Source organism: Taeniopygia guttata, chromosome 1A (assembly GCF_048771995.1).
Source record: "Taeniopygia guttata chromosome 1A, bTaeGut7.mat, whole genome shotgun sequence".
Classification (NCBI taxonomy): Eukaryota; Metazoa; Chordata; class Aves; order Passeriformes; family Estrildidae; genus Taeniopygia; species Taeniopygia guttata.
In genome coordinates, this window is record NC_133025.1 from 25,857,431 (window position 1) to 25,874,224 (window position 16,794).

Consider the following 16,794-nt stretch of genomic DNA (forward strand, 5'->3'; position numbering starts at 1 on the left):
ATGGAAAAACAACCTGCAACAAAATCAGCTTTCACTCTTCATACTAGGAGACTGCACTGATGTAGTAACATTTGAAGTTAGGATTGTTTCCAAGTTTAAAAATCTGACATATTCAGAATCTCACTTACCTAAACTAAGCAGTCATTTTTTAATTTTTGGCCTCAATATCAAAAGTTGGTTTTGGATCACCCCAAGATAAATGTTTATATTGGATTTCTATCATAAACCAAATACGAATTTTTACCTTTCCTCATTTTCAGTTACCTCTGGCTGTTTAATACATCTTCCATTAATTCTGTTCTGCACTATTGGTCTGAAATTTAGTCTGCATCATAAGAATCCTTTAGTATCAACTAAAGTATCAGCACTTTAAAGTCATCTATAAAAAGCTTTTGATGACTAATATACATTTTTCTGTTCCTGCATTAAATTTGTTTCAAGCAAAAGGAGACTGTTTGGAAACAACACATTAAGTTCTCTGATAAATCTACTACTTAATATTTAATTTGAAATTATACTGGGAAAACAAATTAATTTTTTTCTCAGGCTAACAACTGAAGGCAAAGATGTAAGATAGCTGCAGAAATATAGAATTAGCATCATTCTGACATGGATTATGTGTTCATAAACCATAAGGAGAATCATTTTATATGTGTACTTTATATCGTTCTATATTAAAAAACAGTCACTTTAGATTAATTTAATTTGAATTCCTACATGGCAGTTCCAAATAAAGAGGATGAATAACCAAATGGAAAATGCCTTTGCTTATTCCCTGCTCTGAAAGGGATTCATTATTTAAAATACTACCATTAAAAATGAACCATTTTCACAGATATGATGAAACAAATAATTTTTTTACATGCATCCTTACAACTCTGAAAAATGTGAATATCTGTTTACTGGCAGGCTTTTGAAAGGTATCCTTAGTAGTATAGGCACAAAGAGACATCACAGATGTCTTCTGTCCTACATTTTTTATGCCACTGTCACACTCAATGGCACTAGACTTTATCATACCTTTCTCGTTGATTCTTCTTTTTGTGCTTTGTGCAGTCCCTGCTTGCATCTGCAGCTAAAACCAAAGTAGCTCCCACGTTGCATGATTGCACCTCCTGTTCTGTGTAAGAAGACATCACTACTGCTACTTAATGATACTTGATTTACACAGCTGCCTCATCCTGCCCAAGGACAGAGGGTATAAGTGCCCTGTTCAGCTTTGAAAAAAGAAACCCAGCCCACAGAAGATGCACTGAGCATGTTTTGTGTTACTGTCAGTGGCTCTGGTACAGTCTTACATGGCTACCTGCAGTTTAGCCAAGGAAAGCAGTTTCATGGAGTAAAAAATATGATCTGGACCAACATCTCAAGGATGAAGTCCTGTCAAACCAAAATATAATTTCCTCACCTGTCTACAAATGTAAAATGTGTGATTAGAGAGGACTCCTGATGCAAGTGTGATTTACTGTGGACACACATGAAGCAGTGGTAATGGGGAGATCATGCAAGTATAAATGGCATCCAAGAGGAGCAGCAGACCCAAACCCCACCATTTAGGTCGTTTGACTGATCATGTCAAATTCTGGGTTTTCTCATAATTCTTGGGATCTCTGTTTTAGCTAAAGCAAACAGCAGAGAGCTGCATTACCTAAAATAGTTCTTGAAGGAAACAGGAAACAAGCAAACTGAAGAGTGAGAACCTGGAATTAATATTTTCAAGAGGTAACAGCTAGCTCAGTCTTGTCACAATTCTTTTGCAAACTCAGATTTTCATAGTTGTTTCTGCTGACTCGTCACAAAGGATTCTGCTACTAATATGCAATTGTATTTTGTGACGCAAGTCCTTACTTCATGTCAGTTAAGCCTCTATGCCAGTGGAATTACAGGATTGTCTATGCTATTCTGAGTACATTAGGAGAAGTACAAGAAATTTATGCCTTAAAAACTCACCAGATCAGCCCAAAATGACCTCTAGCTAAAGGTTGAGATACAAGTAATATTTTTAGCTTTCAGGCCAACTCGTAGAGTCTTATTCATTCTAAGAGGTGGTTCATGCTCTTCAACATGAAGAATGTGTGATTCATGGGTTTAGCCCTCTCAGGCTCCTTTACTGTAATATCTCCTGTACAGGAGCATCATTTCTCGGTGTCATGAATTTCACCTTCTTCAGTAGTCTAATTTCGTTGATATAATTTGGCTGATGTGGCTGCTTTCTTTTTAGCCAAATAGAAGTACAGAATATACTTTTTAGTAATTCAGAGCATTTTTAGCTCCAATATGGACTCTTTTGAGAAGCACTAAAACAAGTTATTATTGAGGTAAATAATACATGGGGTGAAAAAAAAAGGTAATGTTTTTAGATTAAAAGATGAAACTGATGGGAAGGTGGAGATTTTCAGCTTATTTGAAGAGGTGCAATGAATTCAGAATTCAATCAGACAAGCCATCCACATTCCTACAACAATGTTCCTATTCTTATTTGTAATTTTGCCCTGCCCTCTCTTGATGAATTAAGACAGTCCTAATGGGCTCTTTTATCAACAGAGTTTCTGTCTTAACCAAGAAAGGGGCATTTTCACTAGTCCAAGCAATCATTTTCCTTCTTGCATTCTACAAGATGTATTTTTCCTTATCATCCAATAATAAAAGGAAGTGTCAACATTATTTCTTTCAGCAATTTTGAAAAACTTGTTTCTTTGTGCAAAATTGCTGGCACCATCATAGTCTGTGATACTCTGGGCCATATCCAAAACACCTGACAGGTTAGCTCCATTCAGGAGCTTACCCTTTCATAGTATTTTCTCTTTGCTTTTGTGAAAGTAACTCAAGACTGTTCCCTGAATCCTTTTTTCTTTACAGTGAATAAAACTGTATGATGGTCAGGGAATACGGAATATTGATGTAACATCTTTGAATATTTAATTGTCCTGTAGTTCTTCAGTAGGTCCCAATCAAGGCATGAACGCTTTGTCTGGTTATCAAACAACAGGAGATAATCTATGAAAATATCATTCTTGATTATTGCTACACTTCAGTGATACAGTTGTTAAGATTACTTCTGAAGGAAAACTTCCTCTGGGGATTTCAGAGTCAGCCAGCTGCCAGTCATGTCTTACAGTAACTTAAGACATAGAGTTAGTTTTAAAGGCTTGTATTTCATACTGATGTTTCTTTCAGTTTGATATATCCAATCAAAACAAATAGTTGTCAGTTATTCAAATGCTGAAAAGTGTAATGCAGATCATATTTCTGTTCAAATTAAAACAGCTCAATATTTGCATTCTTTTGTGATCAGATTATAGAGACAGCTGGAGGAGCTTATACCAGAATGCCTTCAGCTTTAGTTCTCTAGAATAGTTTCTTCAATAACATAATTTCAATTTATTTTAGCTAGTAATAACATTACACCATGTGATACTGTGTTAAATGTTGGTCTCGATCTTTATCTTTAAAAATGCATTAAACATAAAACATATAAAACATAAGAAAAGTGTAAAAGAGCATGATAGTTCACAAATTAACAAGGTTTTGTAGTTAAGGCTATCTGGTTAGCTGTTTTACTATGCAGCCTACTCATCCCCAGCACAAAGCTCCTAAGTAGCATGTGCTTTTTGGCACAACTTGAAGATATTGGCCTAAGTTATGCAAAGACAGCCTCTGTGTGGGTATGCACCAAGCATGAAATGACATCTGAAATACTGTTATCATTAAGCTGCATATTTTCTTTATTGCATTGCTTTTTGTATTGATAGTGGAGACTTTTTGCATCGCCACCTCACCTTCACCACATAGGTTGACAGAGCAGCTTCTGGGCAGCCAGGCAGTTGGGCATCACTCTTGAGCCAAGATTTCTCCTGGTAATGTGCATTTCCACTAGACCCTTCTAACCAGAAAGTTCTGAAATACTTCAACCTTATTTGGTATGCAGAGGGCTAGTCTAAGGTATCATTAATTTAATCAGTTGCAGTAAAATTTTTGAGTCCTGTGTTCCCCAACCCTATTTTCTGTCTCTGTGGAGAAGTCAACAGCAGCAATAGGAGGCTGTCAGCCAGACTCTGCCTTTGGGGCAGAACCAGCCCTCTCTGCACCCTGTAGATGCTGAATTCTGCTCCTCACAAGAGAACATATTTTCTAACCTTTGTTTCTCCTTGCCTTCTTGTCATGGTTTGACACGGGAAGAGAATTTTTTTTTAGAAGGAAGAGGTTCACCAGTCAGGGGTCAGGTTTAGATACTGACACTTGGGGTGACCAATTGAAGGTGGACACGCCTCTGAGAACACAGAGGGGTTAAAAGCGGAATTCCCAGGAGGACTCGTCCTTCTTTGGTTCCGGTCACCGCAAGGTACGGACCTCTCCCCTGCCCAGCCCGGGCTGGGTGGGGGAGGGGAGCCATGCGGCCTGCACAGGTAGGCCAGGAGGTAAAGGATCGGAACCGGCTGGGTCAGCTCCTGCAGATGGAAGGGTGGAGAAATCTGGGATGTCTCCGTTCCCCCCCCAGAGTCTCTCTCTCTCCCAAGAGAGAAAAAAAGAGACGGCGGTGGTTTTATCGGCAGTTCGCTGCAGGGAAGGAGAAGAGCGGGGGGAGCCGCAAAGTGCCCAGCCGGGCTGTGGGAGCTGGAGCCTGGGCAGCGAGCCATCCTTGGGAGTTGGGACTTTTAACCCTTCCTGAGAAATGAAGGCTTTATGAAATATTACTCCTCCTGAATTTGAAGAAAAGAGAGACAGCTTGAAACCTCAGATGTTTAGAGAAGAAGGTTGGGGGGCAGATGATAGAGTGGCTTTTTGGCTGGACTCTGCTTGTTTACCATAGACTGAACCACTCTTTCTTTCAAGAGGGACTGCATTTTAGGGGGATGCATTGGTGAACCAAGAGACCTTCTGCAGCAACTACCAGTTTTGGAGTGGACAGAGAGAGAGCTGAGGAGGGTGTGAGGATGCCCTCCATCTTCAGGAAGAAGAGAAGGCGATCTCTGTCTTTTGGACCCTCGGCCCCAGGGGAAAATGGGGGGGACTCTAGTCCCAAATTGTGATACTGGACTGTTGTTCCTGGTGGTCCTTGGCAAAGCATCCTTAAAGGGGCCCTATAAGCAGTCTCTGTCCATGCACGGTGGTGAGAGCACTGTGACATGGAGAAGAGAATGTCACACTGGCCCGGGGTGTCTGGTCGTTGCCACGTGTGACATTGGAAACACAAAAGGTGGCAGTTGTGTTTCCTGGGGGTCTATGGTTGCAAGGGGGACTCCTCTCTTCCCCGATGGACTCAGTATTGATTATATTGAAGGGTGAAAACTTGATTAAGGATCCAAATGGGTCTCGCTGGGGTTTGGTGGAGTTGGGTGGAGGGAGGAGAAATGTTTTGGAAGGTTTTCATTTCGAATTTTGTGTGTTTTTTTTTCTTTCCTTTCTTTTCCTTTTATAGTAGTAGTAGTAGTAGTGTAATAAAGCTTTTTCCTTTGTTATTAAGTTTGGTCTGCTTTGCTCTGTCCTTGATCACATTTCACAGCATTTGATTGGTAAGTTGTATTTTCATGGGGCGCTGGCATTGTGCCAGCGTCAAACCATGACACTTCTCTAAAGCAAAAAACAAGGATTTCTTTTCACAAACAAAATGTTGGCTTGTGTTCAAAAGGACTGAAACAATTCCTCCATGATTCTTCTAGCTTCTGCCATTGAATTCAGCCTTGTTTCACAGCAGTGCCTATATAATGCCAGTATTACATATAACCCCATGAACTCATTCAGGGAATATCTTGTTGAATTAGCCAGGATGTTTCTTTCATTCTCCACTACAAATCACTCAGAATAAATCCTATTAAAATAATGCAAATTGTTGTCATTAAGAAGATAATCCTGTTTGGCCTATATAGAGCTCACATTTTTCTCCAGCAAAATATCAGAAATTATTGGTTCATTCATCAAACATCATATAGGCTATTCCACTGGGGCGGAAAAATAGCACAATGTCCACTTTTTATTTTTTACCCACCCTCAAGTTATCATTCTTTTATGCAAAACAACTGTAAACCCTGGATTTAACCTAGCAGAGTTTATGGGTGAGAGTTACCTGAACAGGGATCACTATTTGTCTGACACTGAACTGGACAAACTTGTGCATATTCATTATATCTCACAGTACTTAACACTAATATGCTAATTCTGGTAATATACTACACATCATACAGTCATCAGTCATTCATAATGAGATTTTGTTGCTGGGGAAATGACAGCAGATCCTATGACAAAAGAATTTTAGCTTGTGGGACTTTTATGGAAGATAGCACAGTCAGTCCAAATGAAATCCAAAAGACTGGCACCCCATAAGCTTAATTCACAGTCCTAAAAATATCACGCTGTCCTTTCTGAAAATAATGTAAACCATCACATTAACTCACTTCGAAAATTCCAGTGAAGGGTTTGGCTTGGAGATGGAATAGATTAGCAGGCAAATTGACTGCAAGTACTTCAAACATCAGTTTTATTTAGAAACAGGGGTTTTCAGCTGATGCTCAATGCATATTATTAAATGAAAAGTTGAAAGAATACTTTAAATGACCTGCTTGTGGCTCAAGATAGCTTTGTACTTATTTTTCAGTCAAAGAACCAAGTGTACCAAATACCTTCTCAGAGCCCCTGGAAATTTGACTTATATAGAATTAGTATGTAAAAAGAGCTTATTGAATTAAAAATTATATAATGTATTTATATATATGGATGGTAGCATAATGCCTTTCTAATTGTTTATTAATACCTTAAAATCTGTTAAATACAGCAATGTTAATAGTAACTATCAAATTTGTTTACTAATTCTTTAATTTTCTTCGGGCTATGGCAATTCTCTTCTTAGGAAAGTGCCTGAGCTACTGGCCGTAGGCATTTTTAGAATAAAGGGATTATTAAAATTCCCTGTCATAACAGTGCATGAAGAACTGCAAAAGAGAGCACATAGTCAAAGCCAAACATGGATTCACAAATTGGAGGCAAAGCTTGAATAACATGATGTCCTTCTGTGAAATAGACTGGCTTGGTAGAAAAGGGGAGAGCAGGTGATATTTTTCACCTGGACTTCAGTAAAGCTGTCCCCCACAGGCTGGATGAAGAATCAGTCAGATGGATTTCTGTGCTACAAAGTCATTGTGGAGGTCAGTAGCTAGCAGTGTATCCAAGGGGGTGGTACTGTGTACATTCTGTTCAATATGATTGGGGTGGTGGGGCAGAGCATAACCTCAGCGAGTTTGATGGTTAGACAAAAGTGATGGGAGTGGCTGATACACCAGAGGGATTTGACTGGAGAAATGGGCTAACTGGGGCATCCTGAAGTTCAACAAGGGGAAGTGCAAAGTCTTGTATCTGGAGGAGAACAAGCCCAGCACCAGTACTTGCTGGGGACTGACAGGGTGGAAAGTAGAAAAGGATTTGGGTGTTCTGGTGGAGACCACATCAACCATGGGTCAACAATAGTCATTGTGGCAAAGGCTAATCATATATCCTGTGCTGCCTTAGGGGGAGTGTTGCCAGCAGGCTGAGGGACATGCTCAACACTGGAAGGGCCACAGCTGAAGTATTGAGTCCAGTTCTGGTCTCTTCGGTATAAGAGAGACATGGACATGCTGGAAAAGAGTCCAGTGAAGGGCTATGATCATGATTTAGGAACTGCAGTATCTTTCCCATGAGAAAAGGCTGGGAGTGCTGGAAATGTTAAGCCTAGGGAAGAGATGGCTCCAGGGGATCTTATCAATGTATGTAAATAGGTGAGAGGAGGATGCAAAAACAGAGCCAGACTCTTTTTAGTATCATCCAGTGACAGAGTCAATGGGCACAAACTGAAACACAGGAGCTGCAGGTTTGTGTGATGGTGACTGAAGCACAGCAGAGGTCGTGCAGGGAGACTAAGGGATGTTCATATTCAAAGACCATGTGGACATAGTAGTGTGCAACGCGCTCTACATGGAACTGCTTGAGGAGGGAGGTTCACTTAGGTGAACTCCAGAGGTCCCTTTGAACATCAGCCCTTCTGTGGTTCTGTGATTCTGTGAACTCTCTATTGTTATGCTCTAAGATTGTCAAGAGAAGAGTTGTCATGTCTTCTGCAAAGACTAACTATTTTACCTAGTGATGGTGATGCTGATGAAATTGCACTTCTTATTGGCTATACTGAGGCAGTCCCAAAAGCAGTGGGAAGTTCAGACTTTGGTGTTCAGCCTCCTGATAACGCCTACCCTCTCCAGACCTCAGTACAGACCTCAGACAAAAGGCCAAGTAAAGATTTTTACTTGAAAGTTATTTATTTATAGAACTGTGATAAACATCTGAGGACAATAGACACAGATTCATTAGCTTTCCATGCCCTAACATGTGTTTCTAAAATGGTGTCAATTGTTACAAATGTTTTTCTTGTTTTCCTCACATTTATTTAACAGCTAATCACATATTAGACATCTGATCCTAAATGTTCCCTCCTATAGATGTAAGTTCCATCATCACAGTATTTCAGTCTGTTTTCAAACTCAGGATCTCTTCTTTTCAGATATTGCATATTTTTTATTATGTTTTAGAAAGAGAGAAAAAATACGTTTTCTTCACAGTTGGCAAAAGTCAGTAAGTCAGATTTCAATGCAGCTTGCAAGTTTTCTACAGATTTTTCGTGCTAAGGGAGTAACTCCCGATTAAAAGATCTTTGACATTATTCCATATCCACAGCATTGATGTAGTATTTATCTCCATCAAGGTATATTTCTACTTCCATTGTCTTTTTCAGTTACTACAGTGACATGAAAAAGTATGAAGTCCCATCTTCATTCAAGATGACAGTAATATCAGCCCCTATAGCAAGGTTCTTTTGTCATTTTATGACTTTTAAAAATCCACTTAAATAAACAGCAAGGAAGAAATTGCTATAAAAATTAATAACTCACCAAAACAAAATGCATATTTTCCGTGAACTGCCATTTGCAAATCCCTAGGATGGTTTTCATCTAACTGTGATCATAACAAGCCTTTCCATCTGTGTATTTTTCTATGAGAAAACGTCATCAGAATTATTCCCCAAAGGCTTTACAGGCTCAAAAATCTCAACACAGATCCATCATTATCACAGGAAAAGTGATAAGGCATTTAAGAAAAAGTTAAAAATTTTTTAGGCTTTGTCAGGCATTCCAATGAGTAAATTAACTATATTTTTTTTTAAAAAACACTGATGTTAACAATACTATATCTTGATCTTCATCTAAGTTCCAAAATATGTTTTCTTGCACACAATTTTCGTGAAATATTCGTCACTTCAAATCTTCTAAATTTGACACAACCTTATAAACAAGGGTGATTATTTTGGAAAATAATAATTCTACATTTCTTAGTTGATTTCTATTATATTTTCTGGATGCTCGAAAAGTTCTCCCCAGAGAGTTGCAAATTAAACACATCACTATTCCAGAAATACTGGAATATTGATGTAGGTAAAATGAGGCCATAAGAAAAAAAGCCTGCTGTTTTCTAAAGTGTTTCTTGTTCATGTCAAATAGTTGCCTGTGGTGCCAGATACAAACATATTTGACAAGTGATTTATAGCAAAGTCCCAGAGAAAAAACTTATTAGAAGAAAAGGTCTAGATATACTGAATCCCAATTCTGTTTTAACTTTAAAATGATCATTTGACTTTATTGATGGAATTGGAACATCTGTAATATATTACAACAAAGTAATATATATAAAGGAAAGATATTACAGTTTCTTGAAACCAAATTCTCAGTGAAATGAAATTCAGGAAAGCACTTCAGTGCACATCTGAACCCATTCTTTTTTACAGAACTGATTTGAAAAAATGAAGTTTCCTGGTTCAGTACACAATTCCCCTCTGTTGCAGAAGCTTGCAAGTGAAGAGGTAAATGGAATTAAGGGAAAGAGAACCTTTCCAAGAAACAGGAAGACTGAGGAAGGGGATAAGCACAATCTGAAAAATGTATCACAGTTTCTTTTAAAATAAAACATCTTTTAAAGTAGGCCATCCAATAAAAAGATGCATTTTCCTGCTTTCTACTGAAATAAATACATTGAAAGAAAAATATTTAGTTATGTTTTATACTTCAATAGTGTGCCTAGGTGAGGCACTGAGTAGACAGACCAGCAGTCAAAGCATGATACAGGTAGGGAATTGCTTTTGCAGGAAGTAGGGCTTAGTTGGAAGAACACAAAGGCAAGCAAAGTGGTCTGAGCTGGACAGAAATATTAATCTAAATGAGATATCTGACTTAATACTTTTATTTATTATTCTCTTTTAAGTCAGCCAAACAAAACATTTTTATATTGGATGTATCTTGCAAATCCAGTAAGACACATTCCTCATGTGAGGCACTTTGCCAACAATGGAGCACAAAATAGTGTGTCCTATATCTAAGAGGTAAAAGAGACACTCTACCAGGTGACATCAATAGGAACCAATATCAAAGAAGGACATTAAAGAGTCAATCAGTGTAGAAAAAAAATTTTTCCCACACCATAGCACAGAAGCAGCATTTAAACACATTGGCCAGTGCATTCCCAGGACCAGAAACAGACCCCTAATTTAATGAGGGATGCTGTCTTTTTTTGGCACATGATAGAAGCACATCAGTCATGTGTTGATGAAGGGGCTGTGGAGAGAAGGAACGAAGTAAGCAGGGAACACATCAGGCTGGCGAAACCGTGATTTCAATCACCATCCCACTCCTTGCTCATGCCTTGTGGGTACTTGGAAAAGAGCAGCAGGAACAGGCTGTGGGCTATGAAAACTGTTAGGCAGACTGTATCCATATGATGGGTCATACTTTGGGCTAAATTATCACAGAGTTTTAAAGAAACAAATTGAGAAGCCTACAGGTGCTGCTGATAAGCTAAACTTTACATTGACACTTGTCAGAGAGAATACAGAAGCACCTTCTTGCTCTAATAGAGTAGACTGTATTGAAGTCATGTGTTCAAGACAGCACTAAAACAAATTGATAAAATAAAGGCAAACTAATCCCATAGTATAGAATGAACTTGCCGTGCAACTCAAAAGGAAGTTGAGATAGGGAGGTAGTCTTACCCATGCACTGGGACATGGAAATCAGAGTTCTTAGCTCTCACACTGGTCTCCTGGATGATTTTGAGACAGTCATTTCACCATCCCATTCTTCAGTTTCTACAGCTCCAAAACAAATTAAGTGATTTTGAGATCTGATTTTATTAATAAAATTGAGATGAACATTTAAAAGGAGATGCAAGCAGAGTATATGATCTGTTGCTAAAATCTTTATTGGAGGTTTAAATAAAAAATTTGTTTTACTGCTCTTTTAAGAAAAAATTTGAAGGATGAATCCAAACTTACTGATCAATAAGGCTTAATCCAATTAATGGTCATTCTAAATGCAAGAAATAATTAAAACCAAAACAAAAATAACCCAACTATGATTGTGACAACAGAGCTTCATAATTTAAAATAAAAAATAACAAAACACAGATAAACAAGATTGTGTGTCTTAAATCTATTGGAATTATTTTGTTTACAGACAAAAGACAAAATAAAGGAGAAATTGTTTATATTTATATATTTTACTAGTTTTACTGTGGTTCTGGACTATGAGACCTGTGAGAAAGAGCTGGTTTTTGAAAGTTCAAGGCACAAGTGGTGGATTCTAGGTTACCTGGAACCATACAAAAGAAATATCTGGGGTTTGGAAAGATGGAAAAAATAATACTAGTAATAATTTAAATAAAAAAAAAAAAAAAAAAGTAGGTTTCATTTTAAAAGGCTTAGAAAATAACCAATATTTCCAGTCTGCATCCTTAACTAACCTTCACAAAATACTAAGTGGAGATTAGGAGGATCAGACACATGATGACTGTTGGAGAGAGAGAATGACAGTAGCTCCGTTCAGAGACTGCTGCAGAGAGAAAGGGAATGGGCACAGGTCTTCTCCTGTGTGTTCATAAAACCCCTTACATGCTGCTAAATTACAGTCCTTTGCTTTAGATAGCCTGCAGGCCCTACTGATGAACTACAGCATGGAGAGTGCTCTAATGTCATCACAGGCATTAATGTCACAATTTCCCCTTCAACCTTCTCACAGAGCTCATGAGTAAAACAGTTTGATTTCCAAAAATTTATATAATCAGTCTGTAGTAAGAGGTACCTTTTTACACTCAGAATTTCATATTGCCACAATAAATAGGCTACAATTTTCTTTCAAGAGCTAATTTAATTATTTAGACTTGTACAATTACAAGCAGTGCTATGCCTATGAAATTTGGTAAGGTACAGTTTTCATTTCTGGAAGAAATATTTTAGGAGACTTTGCAAATACATTTCTAGGAGCTGTGATTTGATTTTAAAGATATTTTACAGAGAGTGGGATGGGGGAGTGTGTTGGACGAGATGAATAATACAGAAAAAAATTATATCACTGCACCAAAATGCAGTGGTTTCCAAAAAGGAAGGCAATCCTCTGTGATGTATTTTATAGGAACCCTGTACTCTACTAAAACTTCTGATATCTAGGGTGGTGTAGCAAGTAAACAAAAGTGTAAATTTGATGTTTACTCAGCATTTATACAAGGAGCTGTGCACTGTGATGCAAAGCAAGGAAAGATTAGATTTCTGGTGTCATATTGGGAGATCATAAATACATAGAGATCTTATGAGCAAGAAATCATGATGATTAGCAGTTCCTAATGTATTCATGAATTTTCTTTGATGCACAGATTTTTGTTTCCTTGATAGGAATGTTGTTAGACTTGGTTTCATTAACCATGTTTGCTTATTAGATATCTTTGCTCATTAAAAGCATGAGTTAATTAAATTAGGCCCAAATAGTGAAAAAATATTCGGTCTAAAACAACAAAAAATACCTGACTGGAAGACTCCTAACGAGACAAGATATTGACATAGAAAAAAAAAACCTTGCCCCTGTGCAAGATTTTGAAAAGCATTTTTAAGGATAGCTTAATATTGCATTAAATAAAAGAAAGAGAGCAGCTTGAAAGCTCTTAGCTATGGTATTTTTTTAATAGTAGAATTTGCCATAATTTTGAGACAATTGGGTTTCTCAAATTCCAAAAAGGACTCTAGTGTTTTCAGCCTAACCTTTTTGAAGTTCAAGACTCTGTCACAAAGCACAGGTCTGTATCATTAAGATAGCAGTTCTTAATGTGACAGAAATATTTCATTAAATACCTCAGCAACAAAAGGAGGGCCAAGGAGAATCTCCAGCCTTTACTGGGTTTGGGGGGAAACACAGTGACAAAGGATGAGCAACTTAATGCTCTCCCTGCTTCAGTCTTTAACACTAAGATCATTACAATATACACCCCTCTGATCTGGAAGTCAGGAACAACCATAATGAAGCCCCCATGATCCAAGGGGAAATAGTCAGTGACCTGCTGCATCACTTAGAAACAAACAAATGCATGGAGCTGGATGGGATCCACCTAAGGGTGCTGAGGGAACTGTCAGAATAGCTCACCAAACCCCTTTAGCAGCAGCCCTAGGTAAGTGGGGAAGTCCAAGCTGGGAAGGAGTGTTGATCTGCTGGAGGGTAGGAAGGCTCTGCAGAGGGATCTGGACAGGCTGGATCGATGGGCCAAGGCCAGCTGTGTGAGGTTCAACAAGGAGAAGTGCCAGGTCCTGCCCTTGGGTCACAACAACCCCAGGCAGTGGCACAGGCTGGCAGCAGAGCGGCTGGAATTTGCCTGGTGGAAAAGAACCTGGGGCTGCTGGGTGACAGCTGAGCACCAGCATGTGCCCAGTCCTGGCCTGAATCAGCAATAGTGTGGCCAGCAGGGCCAGGACAGTGACTGTCCCCCTGTACTCGGCACTGGTGAGGCTGCACCTCCAGTGCCGTGCCCGTTCTGGGCCCATCGCTGCCAGAAGGGACAACGGAGCTGGTGGAGGGTCTGGAACACAAGTCCTGTGAGGGACAGCTGAGGAAGCTGGGGATGTTCAGCCTGGGGCAGAGAAGGCTCAGGGAGGACCTTACTGCTCCCTACAACTACCTGAAAGAAAGTTGTTGCAAGGTGGGTTTTGGCCTCTTCTTCCAAGTAACAAGCAACAGGACAAGAGGAAAAGGCTTCAAGTTGTGCCAGGAGAGGTTTAGATTTCATATTAAGAGCAATTTCTTCCCTGAAAGGGCGGTCAAACACTGGAATAAACTGCCCAGGGAAGTGGTTGAGTCGCCATCCCTAGAGGTATCTAAAAGACATGCAAATGTGGCACTCAGGAACCGGGTTTAGTGGTGGACGTGGCAGTGCTGGGTTAGCAGTTAAACTTCATGATCTTAAAGGTCTTTTCCAACCTAAACAATTCTATGATTCTGTGAAATAACATCTGACTTTCTCACAACAGATGCTGAAGGACAACCAGCATTTTCTCAACTCTTTTAAAATGCCTTTAATATAAATATATATTCCTATTTCTTCCGACTATAAAAAATGATGGCCATTTTCCCTTACATTTTTAGAAATAGTAGCATTCCAGCATGCCATGGCTAAAGCACACTGATGCTGTCAGAAATTATTAGATCACTGAATTAAAGATGTCAAAAAGTATCTCTTAACTGAAGGGAAAGAAATTTAGTGTGAGACATTTTCAAGACACTAAACGACCACCTTCTATTTAAGTGAAAAAAATGCTGTTAACTTAGAAATCCTCGATTAAATTAGAAGTTTATAGCAACACAGCAAAGAGATGGGCTACAGACAGATACCTTTGTTAAATAAATTTTAGCCATACACATTGTGCCATGTAGGAGAATAATACAAGGGAGATTTTTGTTAAGGTTTATTTAACATAACACCAGTTTACTCATGAGATAAGTGCTTATACGAAAATCACATCCCCATGCCAACCAGTCTCCTTGGTGGGGGATTAATTCTCCCAGCAAAGTCAGGCAGTGGATCTGTCACTGCTCTCTGTAGATTTTCACTGTGGGGCAAAAGCTGTATTTTATCCAGGTTGAGTAAGAGCAAATAGCACAGAGCATCTCAGCCTCTGTTCTTCCTTGAATGGAGAGTTCCCAGTAAAGGTTGGGAATGCAGACAATGTTCTCAGGGGCCAAGATTTGTAACTCATCAATGCTTTTGTTCACAGCAGACTTTTCTGTGTGAAAGAAGCTAGTCTTTTCCAAAAATCCATCCCAGACTCACACACAAGTGTTATCTTACATTTCTTTCATTAAAACTGAGGCTTCTGTTAAAAGAATGTTGATATTAACTTATAACAATGCTCCTAAGGAGGTACATACGTTTATTTGAACACCCAAAGACATGATTAATGTGATTTCAACCAATGACAGGGTAATGTAAAATGAATATCACCCTCACATATGTTATTTTTAGAGTATCTACACCAGTAGCAAAAACATCATGGGGAACTGGGCACAACTTTCACAAACACAGCATAAGATGTGAAACCTAAGAAGAATATATTAAGTTACTGGCATCTGTTTGTCTAGAAATAGAATCATCTTACAGTATGCTCTGTATAGACAAGGAAAACACACACTTTTGAAAATGAATCAACATTTTAAAAAAACACACGGATTCTGAGTGTGTGATGTTCTGGTTGCTCAGTGGGGACACATGGATGCTGCTTTGCTCCTTGAATGTCTCTCCACATTTCCAGCCCTCCATCCATGTGTTTTCTGTCACATATGAAATGGAAAGCATGACCTCATTTACTTGGATGTCCCAGACACCAGATCCCATCTATTTCTCTCACTGCATGGTATCTGCCTAGTGCTTAAATAAAATAACCATTTTGAAATATGTTGATTTTAAACATTCATTTCTCTTAAAAGTTTGAACTTTTATTTTACTCAATAAAACTCCTATGGAGTGATACCCATACAAAATTTCCCAGGTTGCTGAAAGGCAAGGTGCCTTACAGACCATAGGAAAAAAATATTAACATGATCTCCAGAAATTGCAACTACAGTAACAATAGGAATAAGCATATTATTAGTTTTTTTAAGGTTCACTAAAATTTTCGAATGCAAAACTTTTATCATAGGGTAGGATACAGCTGGTAAAAATCTCAGGAAAATCCTGTTCTCATTTTTTTTTCATTTTCAAGGTAAGTTAAGTTTCTACAGAAAAGTGTTTTGTCAGGATGTTAATGCCAGCAACTTACCCAGCTCCACAAGACATGACAGTATGAAGTTATATTTTCAAAAAAAAAGGTAAAGGCCATGTTTCATTATATTACTAAGGCCATAAATCTTTAATTCATGTTACCGAGACTCTTTTGAAAAGTTCTATGTGCTCACATTACTGCTGCTGTTAACAATATTAAATTATTTGTATTTAAACAGAAAAAGAAGAAACCATGAATAATATTGGTTATGAAGGTTAGGCAATAGATATTACAGAGGTCTACTTATTTTATTTGCCTTGTAATATTTTATCATGAAAACTCAACTGAAATTCTGATAGCAGTATATTCCAATATATTGACTTACATCTTCCCTCACACATTTCTTTACAGCTCCAGCCCAGGGAAGCATCAATGTGACAAATTCTATTGAATTCAAAATGATGAAAACACAAGTACAAATTAAAACATATGTATGATTTTTACTTAAAAATATATTAATTTGTGTACATTTTTATATAACTTTAAAGGGAAAATTATATATTGCATTATTTTGTCTTATACCTTGCTACCTGCTGAAGAAATAACTGTGTAGGGTCATAATACCTGTTCTTGATAGGATTCTGCAAAAGCCTGGAGATAAGCTGGTAAACTCAAGTTCAATTGTAAGTATATTATGATGAAAGTTGTAAGTA

General features: G+C 38.2%; 1 long non-coding RNA gene across 1 annotated transcript in view; it reads left to right on the forward strand.

The window, feature by feature from the left end:
* Window positions 1-16,794, forward strand: part of LOC140680252 (uncharacterized) — a 38,417-nt gene continuing 21,623 nt past the window's right edge. The window contains exon 1 of the long non-coding RNA XR_012052773.1: window positions 1-16,794. This exon is cut by the window's right edge and continues 13,148 nt beyond it. This is a non-coding gene — a long non-coding RNA (uncharacterized lncRNA).